Source organism: Anas acuta, chromosome 1 (genome assembly GCF_963932015.1).
Source record: "Anas acuta chromosome 1, bAnaAcu1.1, whole genome shotgun sequence".
Lineage (NCBI taxonomy): Eukaryota > Metazoa > Chordata > Aves > Anseriformes > Anatidae > Anas > Anas acuta.
The window spans coordinates 191,130,781-191,142,480 of record NC_088979.1 but is presented as its reverse complement, the minus strand read 5'-3'; the positions used below and the strand labels follow the sequence as shown (position 1 = coordinate 191,142,480).

Here is an 11,700-nt window from a genome sequence, read left to right as displayed (position 1 = left end):
TTTTCGTATACTATTTTAATGGCCAAAACGCACCCCTCGGGTTGAGATCCGCCAAGGATAGGTAGGGCCGAGCGGCATGCCGGGCGTGAGGAGGAAGCCGAGGCGGAGGCGGGGGGGGAAGGGGGAAAGAAGCAGCAGCCGAGGACGGAGTTTTAGCGATCCTGCCCCAGAGGATGCAGCTGTGAGTCAGACATCCTCCCGCTGCCGCCCGCCGCCACCACAGCCGCTGCCCCTCCCCGCCCGCGCCTCACGGAGCAGCCCCCGAGAGCAGCCCGGGCTGCTCCCCTCCTCCACCACCACCACCACCACCGCCCTATATCGCCGAACACCTTCTCCCTTCACCCCCCCGCTCCTCATTCTCGCCCACCCCCGCCCCTCGCTGCGCTCCCTCGGCCGCGGGGCTGAGTTGCAAAATGGACACGGAGGGCTCGGCGGGCGGCGGCGGGCGCGCAGCAACATCAACAGCAGCAGCAGCAGCCCACAAGCAAAATGGCGGCCGCTTGGCTTCGCCTTGGTAACCCTGCCCCTGCCAGGCGGGGCGGGTGAGCCCCGTGCAGGGGGAGGGAGGGGAGAGCGGCCGCCATTTTCCCCGAGAGGCAGTGACATAGAGGGGAGCGTAGGAGGCTGCGAGCAGGGAGACCCGGGAGCAGCGGCAGCGGGGTTTGTACGCAGGTCCCGAGGCAAAAGGCGCTCCCCGGCTAGCTCCCTGTAGGGTTCCGTGCGCCGAGCTGGTTCCTGAAGGGGGAGGGGGGGGCCCTCCTCTTCCTTTCCTTCCCTTTTTCTTTTTTTTCTTTCGCCCGGGTCTGCTGAGGAGGGGGGTGAGTCCTGCCCAGGGAAGGGACATCCGCAGTGGGGCAGCGGCATTGTTTTGGTCGGGATAGGAGAGGGGCTCGGCTGAGGGGTCCTGCTGCCTGGCCTGTGTCACCATTACAGGTGAGTCTCGGGTTGTTTCTGAGGGGTTTTACCGGGGGTGCCTCAGGGAGGGGGAGGAGGGGAAGGGGGGGGTCTGGGAAAAAAAAAAGAAAAAAAAAGAAAAAAGGGGGAGCAAAATGCGACGGGGACGCCTCGTTGCCCCCGGGGTGGCTGGCTCCCACCTCCCCCTCCGAAACGTGCTGAAATTCTCCTCAAGTTGTCTTCAATTCGCTTTTCCTTTTGTCGGGTTTGGCTCGAAAATGGCAGGCTGTCGCTATATCTTGTGAATATGGCGGGTTACTGTAACTGGAGGAGCTGAGGAGAATTTTTTGGCAGTTCTGCCAGATTTATGTATTATGCCTGGAAAAAGAGCCAGGAGGGGCTATTATGTGACAACGTACGCTTCCTCAGACTGGTGGTTTTTAAGAAGGGGTTTGTGTGTTATTGGCACTGCGTATTGAGTTTTATGAAGCTTAGGGAAGCCTATTCTCTTCCTCCATCCTGTATATTTTTGCTTTGTGATACTAAAATGGCTCATTATAGGCCTAATCTCGCTGACTTCCACACCCCCGCCTCCTTCTCTGCCTCCCTGCTAATATCTCAGCTTCGTGGTGTAACCTGGATGAACGGAAAGCTGTCCTAAAGAGTTTCTGTGCCAATTTAAAAGGGGATTATTCTCTCCACCCCCTTTCTTGAGGTTGTAAGTAGTTATACTGGTGCATCCCTTTCTTGCTTCGGTTTCTGTAGCCAGCGTTTGTGCTCCTTGGCTGGCATATTTTAATCTTCAGGAAATAAAGGCTGGTGGAGTAGACCCTATCGCTGCAGACATAGGGGAGGAGGAACAAACGGTTCACTGTGTAGTACTAAATAGGGTAGAGAAACATAATATAGTCTGATTATAAAGGTCCTGTATTCCCCCATACTTGGCCATTAGGGAACGTGCGGTGGCGAAAAGCCCCGAGGTCCCTAACACGGTACATACTACGTGTCGTTGAACGCAGAAGCTTAGTGCTGCATCTAGATTTAGGAATATTTTAGACTGTTTATTTACAGTATCTTAAAGGAATAATAATGAAACGTTCCAGTTATTCAGGGCTCAGGTCGGAGAAAACAGTGATATATCCATGGCTGTACTTACAACATGTAATTAATTGATTATAATCATGATACTTTTGAAGTTACTTTTCAAAAAATGTGGAGCAAATTTTTTAATTTCCCTCTTTTGTCCTTTAGAGATTCTAAAAATGGCGGCCTCAGGCTGATGTTGTGGTAATCTAATCAGCTCGGGTCCTCCACACCCCATGCAGTGCGTTTGTCTGCAGCATATTAGAGTCTTATTCCGTGGAAATGAAAAGACCGTTCCCTTCAAATAATGTACAAAACATCTCTTGGCTTTACTGCGATTTAAAAATGCTGTGTTCCAGCTGATTAATTTTATTGGTTATGTGTGTGAAAGGCAAGTGAACGAGACCACTCTTGTCGGGGAGAAGGGGGGTGGAAAGAGGCAGCAGACTCAGGCGGCTTCTTTGAGGGGTGTGTATAGATTTCTCTAAGGTAATACGTGTGTCGTCGAATAATTTGGAAAAGCTCCGGCGTTGGTGGTGGAGGCTGTGTATCCGTCCGTCGCATTATCAACCTAAAAGCGATAATATTTTTCAAACTAAAGAGGAGATTAAGATCGCTGAAACAGTCAGCTAAATTCTTTGTGGAATCACATTTGTGAACGTCATGGTCATCTCCCAGGAAATACCTCTGCTGGACGTTGGGGTAGTAATTCCATATATCCGTAGTTCGAGAATACGAAAAGAACTTAATACGGACTGAAATAATGCATGCAAGATTATAACCTGTTACTCTATTAAGATGCAGAATTTCTTCTGCCACTGTAATCTTAGTATTAGATGTTTTCTTTCATTTATATTGCATATTGCTGTATAAAACGTGTATGGTAATATACGTACAAATAATTAAGTGAAAGTGCGGTGCCGAACCTCTAATTTTTTTCTGAAATGAAATATGAACCTTTTAGTATCACCACTATAAATATGTTTGGGTGGGGGGAAGGGAAGTCACAAGGATTTGTTATTCCGTAGTTGGTGTAGTGTACTCTGATACAAACTGTGGAGACTGTGCGCTATATGTTCAAACAACAGCAACAAAAAAGAAATTCATATTTGTCGCTTTGGTTTTTGTATGCCTGTCTTTAATCTTGTCGTTGGTTTAATGAGGTGTGAGTTCGAATTCTAGTATAGCGTTGGAACCTTCTGGATTTAAACAATCAAAAATAAAGTACTGAAATGGCAAAACCATCTTCAGTCTCTGAAGAATTCGAATTCAGATACCGTTCACATACAGAGCAGCACTGATGTTGGTGTAAGGTATACCTGAAGTTCCACAGCAAGATGGTAAGACTTTCAGCAGTCCTAATGCGTGCTTTTCATGTGTTTTGAGGCCAAAGGCTGAGTGATTTCAACCACCAAGTGATGCATTAATGGTCCAACAATGCATGCTCCCATCTTGCCCTCCTCATATTATATGGACTTGATTTTTTTTTTTTTTAAAAAAAAGCCATGTCTTACTCTCATCTTATTAAAAAGGATACAGTTTTAAAGACTTTGTATGAGCATTTTTAGAAAACTCTTGCCTTTTTCTTTTTCTCTTTCTAGGTTTAAAACCCCTCTTCTCTTATTTTTTCAACGTTACAACTTAGAGGGCTACACTGCTCTACTTCATGGCCTCAGTCATGTTCTTGGGCAGATGTCCAATTCAAGATTAACATTAGAAGAAACAATTTTGTACAGTTTACAGAAAGTGTCGCTGGGGAAAAATTGAGATCCAAAAATTGGAATACCCCAACTCAATTTTTACAACTTATCTCACAGATCACAAATTTTATGTGTTAAGGCCCTTTTGGGAATTTTGAAATCTTCCAGTTTTTCTGTGTGTTCTAGTGAGTCACTTTGTGACTCAGTTTCTCCATTTGTAAAACAGATCTGTGATCTGAAAACAGGCTTGTTTAAGGAGACAACATTACAAAGGAAATTCTGCCCTTATTTTTTGAATTCCGCTGATGTTGGTCGGTTAAAATATATTCATTAAAAATGAAATGTTCCCCCAACCTACTAGCAGAAGTTCTTGAAAGAGAGGTTGGAAATCAGAATTCTTGAAAAGGTTTCTGATTTACAAACGTTTTGTTACAAATGCAATTTTGTAAATGTTAAAATAATATGGATGTTACGCAAATGGTTTTAGCGCTATCTTCAAGCTCTTCATATCTGAAGGAAAAATCTGCTCAACTGTCATAACTATGCATTTTGGGTAAGCTTTTTTGCCATCTGGGAAGTTTCAGAGAGGAAAAAATACTGACTTTTAAAGCTGTAAGTATCCAGGGAAAGTTTCATTTAGTACCAATATTCAGATTACTGTTAGGAGTTGCATTACCTCATGTCTCTGGTTTGGTTTCAACACAACTGGGTTAATCTGTTGGAGTGAAATACAGAAAACAGCATCGCACTGAAGGCTGATCCCAGTTTGATTTAAGGACAGCCTTAGTTTTGTGCTCATGCTGGTTTTAGTAAGACTCCTTGTGGGTTTTAGGTAAGGAATGTTGTATGTTACTGAAGAATTATGCAGTTGTTTTAAATAGATGAATCTGTAAATGAAGCTCTAACAGAAGTATTCTGCTGTTTTCATATAAAATTCTAACAAAATTGAGTTGGGGGATGTAGATACGAAACGAAAGCCAAATCAGGCTTCTGGAGAGATCCTAAGGATATCCAGCTATGTTACTGGTCTTGTGACTTCCATACAAACGATCATTTGTGAATCTCTCAAAAGCAAATTTGGTTGGACAGTGTTTTTGGAGTAGGTACTGCTGTGTTCAAATGTTTCCACTGTACAAATAGTAGTTTCTATCGTTAAGAATAAAGCTTACTTTTTTTTTTTTTTTTTTTTTTTTTTGTACGGAGATACCTTACTTAGTTCATGTAGAATGTGGATTACTTTTTGTTTTTTTTTGAGTTCTGGATTATTTACAATGTTAATTGTGTTGGCCTTTTGAAGGGTGTGAGGTGAATGTGCCTAACTACCACTGTTCACAGAGTATTCTACTTAGTGGAAAAAAAAAAGCTTACCCATAAAAGTGAAGCTAATCACTTTCAGGATCCAAAATTCTGCTCATGACCTTCATACTACAAAAAACCCTGCTATAATCACGTTCAAAGACAGAACTGTTGTTACCTTTAAGGCATAACAAACAGCTTATTTAAAAGAAACCTTGTCAAGGTTTCGTATACTTGCTAGCAGATACTGAGATAATTTTTATTTCCTCTTACAAATCTTAATATATTAACGTGGTGTTAATGAAACTGGCAAGGTTTTAAGCTCTGCAGGTTGTTAGAAAATCTTAATAATTAAGGTTGTCTGCAAGCCTTTGAAGAGAGTTTTGTCATACAAAGTGGGTTCTTTAACATCTCTGGCTTAAATGGTTTTCATTTGTCATTTTTTTTAGTAATTAACAAATTTGGTAAGAATTATGGTAAATCGGTGTCCACGCAAGTTGTGTGCTGCAAAAGTACAAAAAAAAAAAAAGAAAAGTAGATTGAAGTAGCATGCAGGCTGTGTCCTGTCTAGGTAAAAATGTGTGTTAATTTTGCATATTTTATTGAGAAAGCACTATCGTTCCTTTCATGTGATAGTTTATACGCTGCCTAGATTGAGATGTGGTGTTGTAAAACTTATATGACACTTGCATGGGCCCAGCAGTTTTGCAAATCAGGTCAAGTATGGGAATGCCAAAATAATACTGATTCTAGTTTAAAAAAAAATGTAGGTTTAGGTTAACATTCTTGAAAGATATACATATTGAAATGCTCCAATGGAAGTTGAGGTTTAGACAAGCTTTTTTTTTTAATTTTGCATGTCTAGTTGTGTTTTGTGTATTGCTTTATGCTATCATAGTCTAGGTAATCATTCACTTTTATATCCTTATCAAAAAAAAAAAAGCCGTCAGGTTCAAAGAAGATGTGTGAGTAGATTTTAATGACATGATTGTAGCTTAGGTTACAACTTACAAAGAAGGACCTATAGGCTGTTTGCTGGTCTTTTCGTGTGTGTGCGCTTCTCATGAACAGGTTACATAGAAAATAATTAAATAAGTATCTTATATTTACAAAGTAAGAATTGAAAATGTACAAGAAATGGTAGGTTTGGATCTTTAGCCTGAGGAGCTCTGGATATTTAAACTGGTTCAGTGTTCATTACTTTTAACTGTTCTAATTTCTCTAGGTCTAGAGAACTTTTTTCTTTCACAGTGGGTGATGCTCTTATTTTGCCTTGAGTAGACAATAGAGCTACCTCCTAATTAGCAATGGGTATAATGGGACTGTTTTTGTATCACAAGACAGCTGATATTCCAAGTCTAGACAGTTAATCCTGTCTTAACTGTTGGTTTCAATAAACTTTTTGAGTGAGAAAATGTTTTTAGTCACTACTACTTAAACTGAAGGTGAAGGCCTGAGAATTATAACAGCTTACTTAGGGCTTTTTGGGGAAGGAATGGAGAGATTACTCCTCTCAGTTGGTTTCTGAAGGTATAATTCTAGAACTGCAAGGGAAACGTTAATAGCTTTATCCATAACTGATTTAAAAATACAGTCATTACCTTACTGTCTGTAAGGATGAAGTTACTCCCTCAGATGCCTTACCAAGTAGTAATACTGCTGGTTGTTTTTTTTTTTTTGCATACAGTCGAAATATTTGATGGGATTTTTTTTGTGTTCATTTAATATATATATGTAAATAAAAAGTTGTTACTGTCATTGATTAAAAACAAACAAAAGTGCCCTGTGTAACATTCATATGTGCATTCTTTGTCTCTTGCTTTCCAGTCGCTTGAATCTTCTGCCATAGAGGCAATAAAAGACAAACTTTGCATCTTCTTTTTTCTCTGTTTGGCAATAGTATTCAAAGATGAAAGCTGTATTTTGTGCTTCTCTGGCTGGGCAGAGCTTTTTTTGCTGTGTTTATTCTGAGATGACGTATTTCTTATCTTTGTTACTACAATTAAGAATGCACACTGAGATCATGTTTGAAAACATAAATGTATAAAGTTGTAGGAAAACTCTGAATTTCTTCACGCAAATCAGTCAACATACTCTTGCAAGATAACTACAATTGAAAACAAAACATTTTCTGTTCCCTTTAAGTAGGGAACATCTTTTGGTATTAGACTGTTTTCTGTGGCTGCCTTTGAAGGGCCCTCTCAATCTGTTCTGTTGACCTCTCCCTCCCAAAACCTTAGTAAAGAGCTTTGCAATACTGCCGTGTCATTACCAAGAACATAGTCCAGGTTAACTTCTGTAAAAAGAACTGTGTAAAAGACCTAACTGCTAGAAGAATGAAAGTTTGTCTGAAAGAGTGCAAATTTCTGACCTGTCTTGTGTTTGCATTCCTAAGCACAAGAGTAACAATCAGGTGAATGTCTACAGAATATTTACAGAATTAGAAATGGAAGCACTGTTGTGTTATTCATGCAAGTCAAATTCCATTGATAAGACAGGAGAGCTGGTTTTGAAATCTACCAAAATGAAAGGATGGACTAGATGACCTTAGAGGTCTTTTCCAACCTGAATGGTTCTGTGAAAACATGTCGAAGTAGAAATTAGTTTAGCTGAAATGTCAAATGTTGTGCAAGTCTTAACAACTTACTACTTGTATAGTAGGTATCTAATACGCAGAAGTAGGCTTCCAAGCCTTATTAAGGTGGCACAGAAACATAAATTAATAATTTTACCTGATGTCATAAAGGCAGCAAAATAGGTTGTTGAAACCATTAACTATTGCAAATATGTATTTGAAATATGTATTTGCAACCACATGTTCCCCTTCCACCCCCAAAGCCATACTTCCTTCTTGGAAGGAATACTGGGCCCTAGAGTAGAGTTTAGACCTTCCAGTGATTGACTCACCATTCAGTGCATCGTTATATTTATTTAAAATTATCCTTGGCTCTTACACTTACAGATGTTACAGTGTATGCTTATGGAACACTGTGTGCGTGCAGACACACTTTACATTCTGAAATGTTTGTTAAGAATAATAGCTTACGGTAGCAGGTGTAAATGGTGTTTCTTGGAGAGTGATTGGTAAGTGACATATTCAAATGCCTGCATGTTTAATCAACGGTTATTTGCTGCTTCACAGTAGATAGAGAAAAATGTTTGCTGGGAAACAACTGATGCAAATAATAGCTTAAAGATACCTTTACTGGGAAAATTATTTGTTAGTTTTCTTAATCTTCGAGTTTTACATCTCATGATGATATAGTGCAAGATGTTAGATAGCTGAGAGTCTAGTGTATCATTCTCCAAGCAACAAGCAGTACTACTATCAAAAAGTGGTCTTGTCTTTTATACTCATTCATAGGATGTACTTGTATTTTACAGCTCCTCGATTCTCCCCTTCAAATAACTGTGAATGTTTGAATGGGTAGGCCTTTCTGTATAGAGTCTACTTTAAGAAGTATGGTAGGCAGGTTAAATGATTGGCAGCTGATTTTCAGTTTGAGGGTTGGTTTCTGTAAATAGAAAAAAGTATGGTATTTTCTGTATGCCTCTTCTGTTGCCACTTGTGTTCAATAAACCAGTTTCTGCTCTTTAACTTACTCTATACTTTATAACTGCATTTACCTTTATTTCCCCTCTACCACTCATTCTTTTTCTCTTCCTAGTCCCATATTTTGTTTAACTTCCACTGAAAGAAGAAAAGGAGGAGTGAAGAGAGAGAAGAGGTAAGGGGGAGTCTCCCACATGTTTTAATGGACTGGCATAAGTACCATCATCTCAAGAATATGCAGGAGCAGTGCTCTTGGATGAGATAGCCTACAGCCAGTGGAAGCCAGTTCTAATGTATGGCAGAAATGTTGACTGACAGACTCATTCTGGGTTCACACTTAGAAGGACAGTTTTATTTTCACCAACTAGTTAGTGCAATGTAAGCAATGACTTGAAGAATCAATGCTTGAATGACAGAGACTCAAGTTTTTAATGCATGAATCTTGAACACCAGGGAAGAAGCAGAATTTTTTTGTTCCATACCCCAAACTCAGGACCACTTAATGAAGTCGGGTTGTCATTCTAAACGTGACTGGGGTCTTTGATTATAAAGTGTTGTGTTTATTGTATCAGGATGCTCATAAGTATTTCAGTAATCTTCTTGCTTTACCTGGTTTGTTTTGACTGTATATTGGGGACTGGATTAAAAGCAGAGCAGGAGGAAAAGCAGCCTCCCTCCATCATAGTTTGCCTGTAATGGCCTTGATTCGTAAAGAAGTTGTACTGACAAAGACCCAATGATCATCAGACGAACAAATAGCTTTAAAACAAAATCTTACAGAGTTAGGAACTCAGTGCCTTTGAGATCTCCAAAGTTTAATGAAAATCCAAAAGGGGATGGATGCAGCTATGAGCATTGTCCTTGGAGAGTTAGGGAGAAGCAGCATAATGATGTTAGCCACTGTTTGGTGTGTGTCCTGCAGACTCGTGTGTGTAACTCCAAACTAGCCGTAGAGGTACTTTTGTTTGTTTTCTTGTTTTTGGCTGCACAGCAGCATGCGAGAAGCAGCGGAGCTGGACCCGACTACTGACAGCGCACAGGTCTGTGGCTGGCACAGGAGAGGATTGAGGGGCTTGTGGGTGAGGCCAGCACCAGTTACCGTTACTTATGGGGAGGACATTGCTGTGAGAGAGATACAGAGAACATGAGGTCTGTGAGGATGTTTGGACACAAACTACAAATGCATAGGGAATCAGATTGCTTTCAGAACAAGGTGTTTCTTCTGTGTGGTGTACAGGAGCTGGTCATTAATGGATCCTACAGTGTATATGGTATCTGAGTATGCCTATCATCTTTTTTTTTTTTTAACCTTCTTACTTAATTGTCTTTTTGTCTCAGCCCAGATTTGAAATTGACTGCTAACTTCTCTGTTAGGTTACCATAGAGAGCAGCAAACAGTCAGCAAAGGTCTGAGTTTGGAGTCATAGTTGTTCCTGTGAAGCTGCAGCATGCAGGCTGTGATGTATCACTTGGGAGCTGGATATCCCTCCTAATCTCTTAGTAAAATCTATACTATGGGGAAGCGTGTTGGGGGAAACAGAGAAGGAACTTCCTTGTGGGCAAGATTAGTCATTTATTCATGTATTCTGCTTCTAGGTCTGATTAAAGATGTGTTATCTCCTTAGAAACAGCCAGCAATAAATAAATATTCAGATTACTTTGCATAGCGTAAATACATATATCATACGTATGCTAGGTATATTTGTTCCAGATTATTTTGCGTGTGTAGACACATTCATAAATCTGTATACACACAGAGTAGTTAACCATTTGAATCCTATCTAGCATATTCCATTAAAATGTTAGGTTTCTATCACTAGTTTTCCGGATAACCTTATTATTGTATAGGGAAGGCTTCAGTGCTCAGAGCAGTGGTAGAAAGTAGAAATTTAGTCAAACACAAAACTTCCTTAGTAAAATTTTCTTACTGTTTTTCTCTCTTCTCCATGTAACCTTCCCCCCCTTCCCCTCCAATCAACAAATAAAATATTTAAAAAAATAATAATTAATCAACTTGCAGGCAGGGAAGCAGAGTAGGAAAGCTCTTTTTGTTGGCTCTGACAGTTCAGGACAGAAGTCTTCACTTTGCATTGGTGGACTGTGACACACTGTAATGATAAGTGCATTGTTACTTTGCTATTTCTCCTGTATAGGTTGTGCTAAAGCATGGGTATATCGACTTTTAGATTCATTCTTGTGCATTTTCTTTGTGGGAAGGGTGGTTCCCATGATTGCAGGTTCAAATTGTTGGTCTGTAAATCTGAAGGCAGGCATGACAAGAATTGCTTTTGTTAATGATTGCAAAACATGTATATACATATGATGTAATTGAGGAGAGGGGGAAGGAAAACGTTTGCATTGCATACTCAATAAAAGGCAAGTTACATGTAGAAGATTATTTTTAAATGCTGTCCTCGATTCTGTTTATTGCCCTTTTTGCAGTACTTGTAATAGTATCAATTTTAAGATAACCGAGTTCCTGTGTGTTATATTGAGTACCAGCACTTCAAAAATGTTTTTAACCGCTTCCCCTTAGAGCATTTTAAGGGGAAAGAAGGCACCAGTGTATCATACAGATGAGCTTTCCTGGCATGGTAAGAGAATCAAACACCACTATTTGTTGGTATCTCTAATGCATGAGATGACTTCTGTAAAGAGAAGTCAGGCGAGGTCTGACAGTACTGTCTGGCAGCTCTTTGTCTTGCTCCCAAGACCCTGTTGATGTGGAAACCTGGAGTTAGTTTCAGAGCACTTCTCTGCCACTGTGTGGAGCCAAGCTGGGCTGGTGGTACGATGAGTTTTCTCCTGGGAGGAGAAGCTGGAATTTTGGTTGGAGCTTAGTGCTGGGTGAGTACAGTTAGTTTTTTACATTCAGATGGACTTGAAGTTGTAACCAGATCAGCGTTGTGTGCTGGTTGAGCTGAAAGGTCTTGCTTGACTCAAGAAAGTCATGCAACTAGCTTGTGTATTTTGTGTTTGGTTTTATCTGTAAATCTGATAATTCTTCTCCACCCTTACTGTTCTTCCTTGGTCCATGCAAGGGTACTAAATCAGCTGTGCAGATAAATAACTTTGTCTCAGCAATTTCATTTGTTTGCTCCAGTAAGCTTCAGTTTAATTCTCTCAGATCTGTACACACCCCTGGAAGAATCTTAATACGTGTGCTGTCTGTAT

The 11,700-nt window shown here is 40.4% G+C and overlaps 1 protein-coding gene across 10 annotated transcripts in view; it reads left to right on the top strand.

Moving 5' to 3' along the window:
• The first annotated feature begins 49 nt into the window (after nt 1-49).
• Nucleotides 50-11,700, top strand: part of KMT2E (lysine methyltransferase 2E (inactive)) — a 73,488-nt gene continuing 61,837 nt past the window's right edge. For 5 of the 10 annotated variants that reach the window (XM_068669806.1, XM_068669812.1, XM_068669810.1 and 2 more), the window contains exon 1: nt 51-933. The gene's annotated coding sequence lies outside the window, so the exon portion shown is untranslated. Of the gene's footprint in view, nt 934-8,641; nt 8,702-11,700 lie in introns of all 10 variants that reach the window. The other 5 variants (XM_068669814.1, XM_068669815.1, XM_068669807.1 and 2 more) reach the window with 4 other exon arrangements.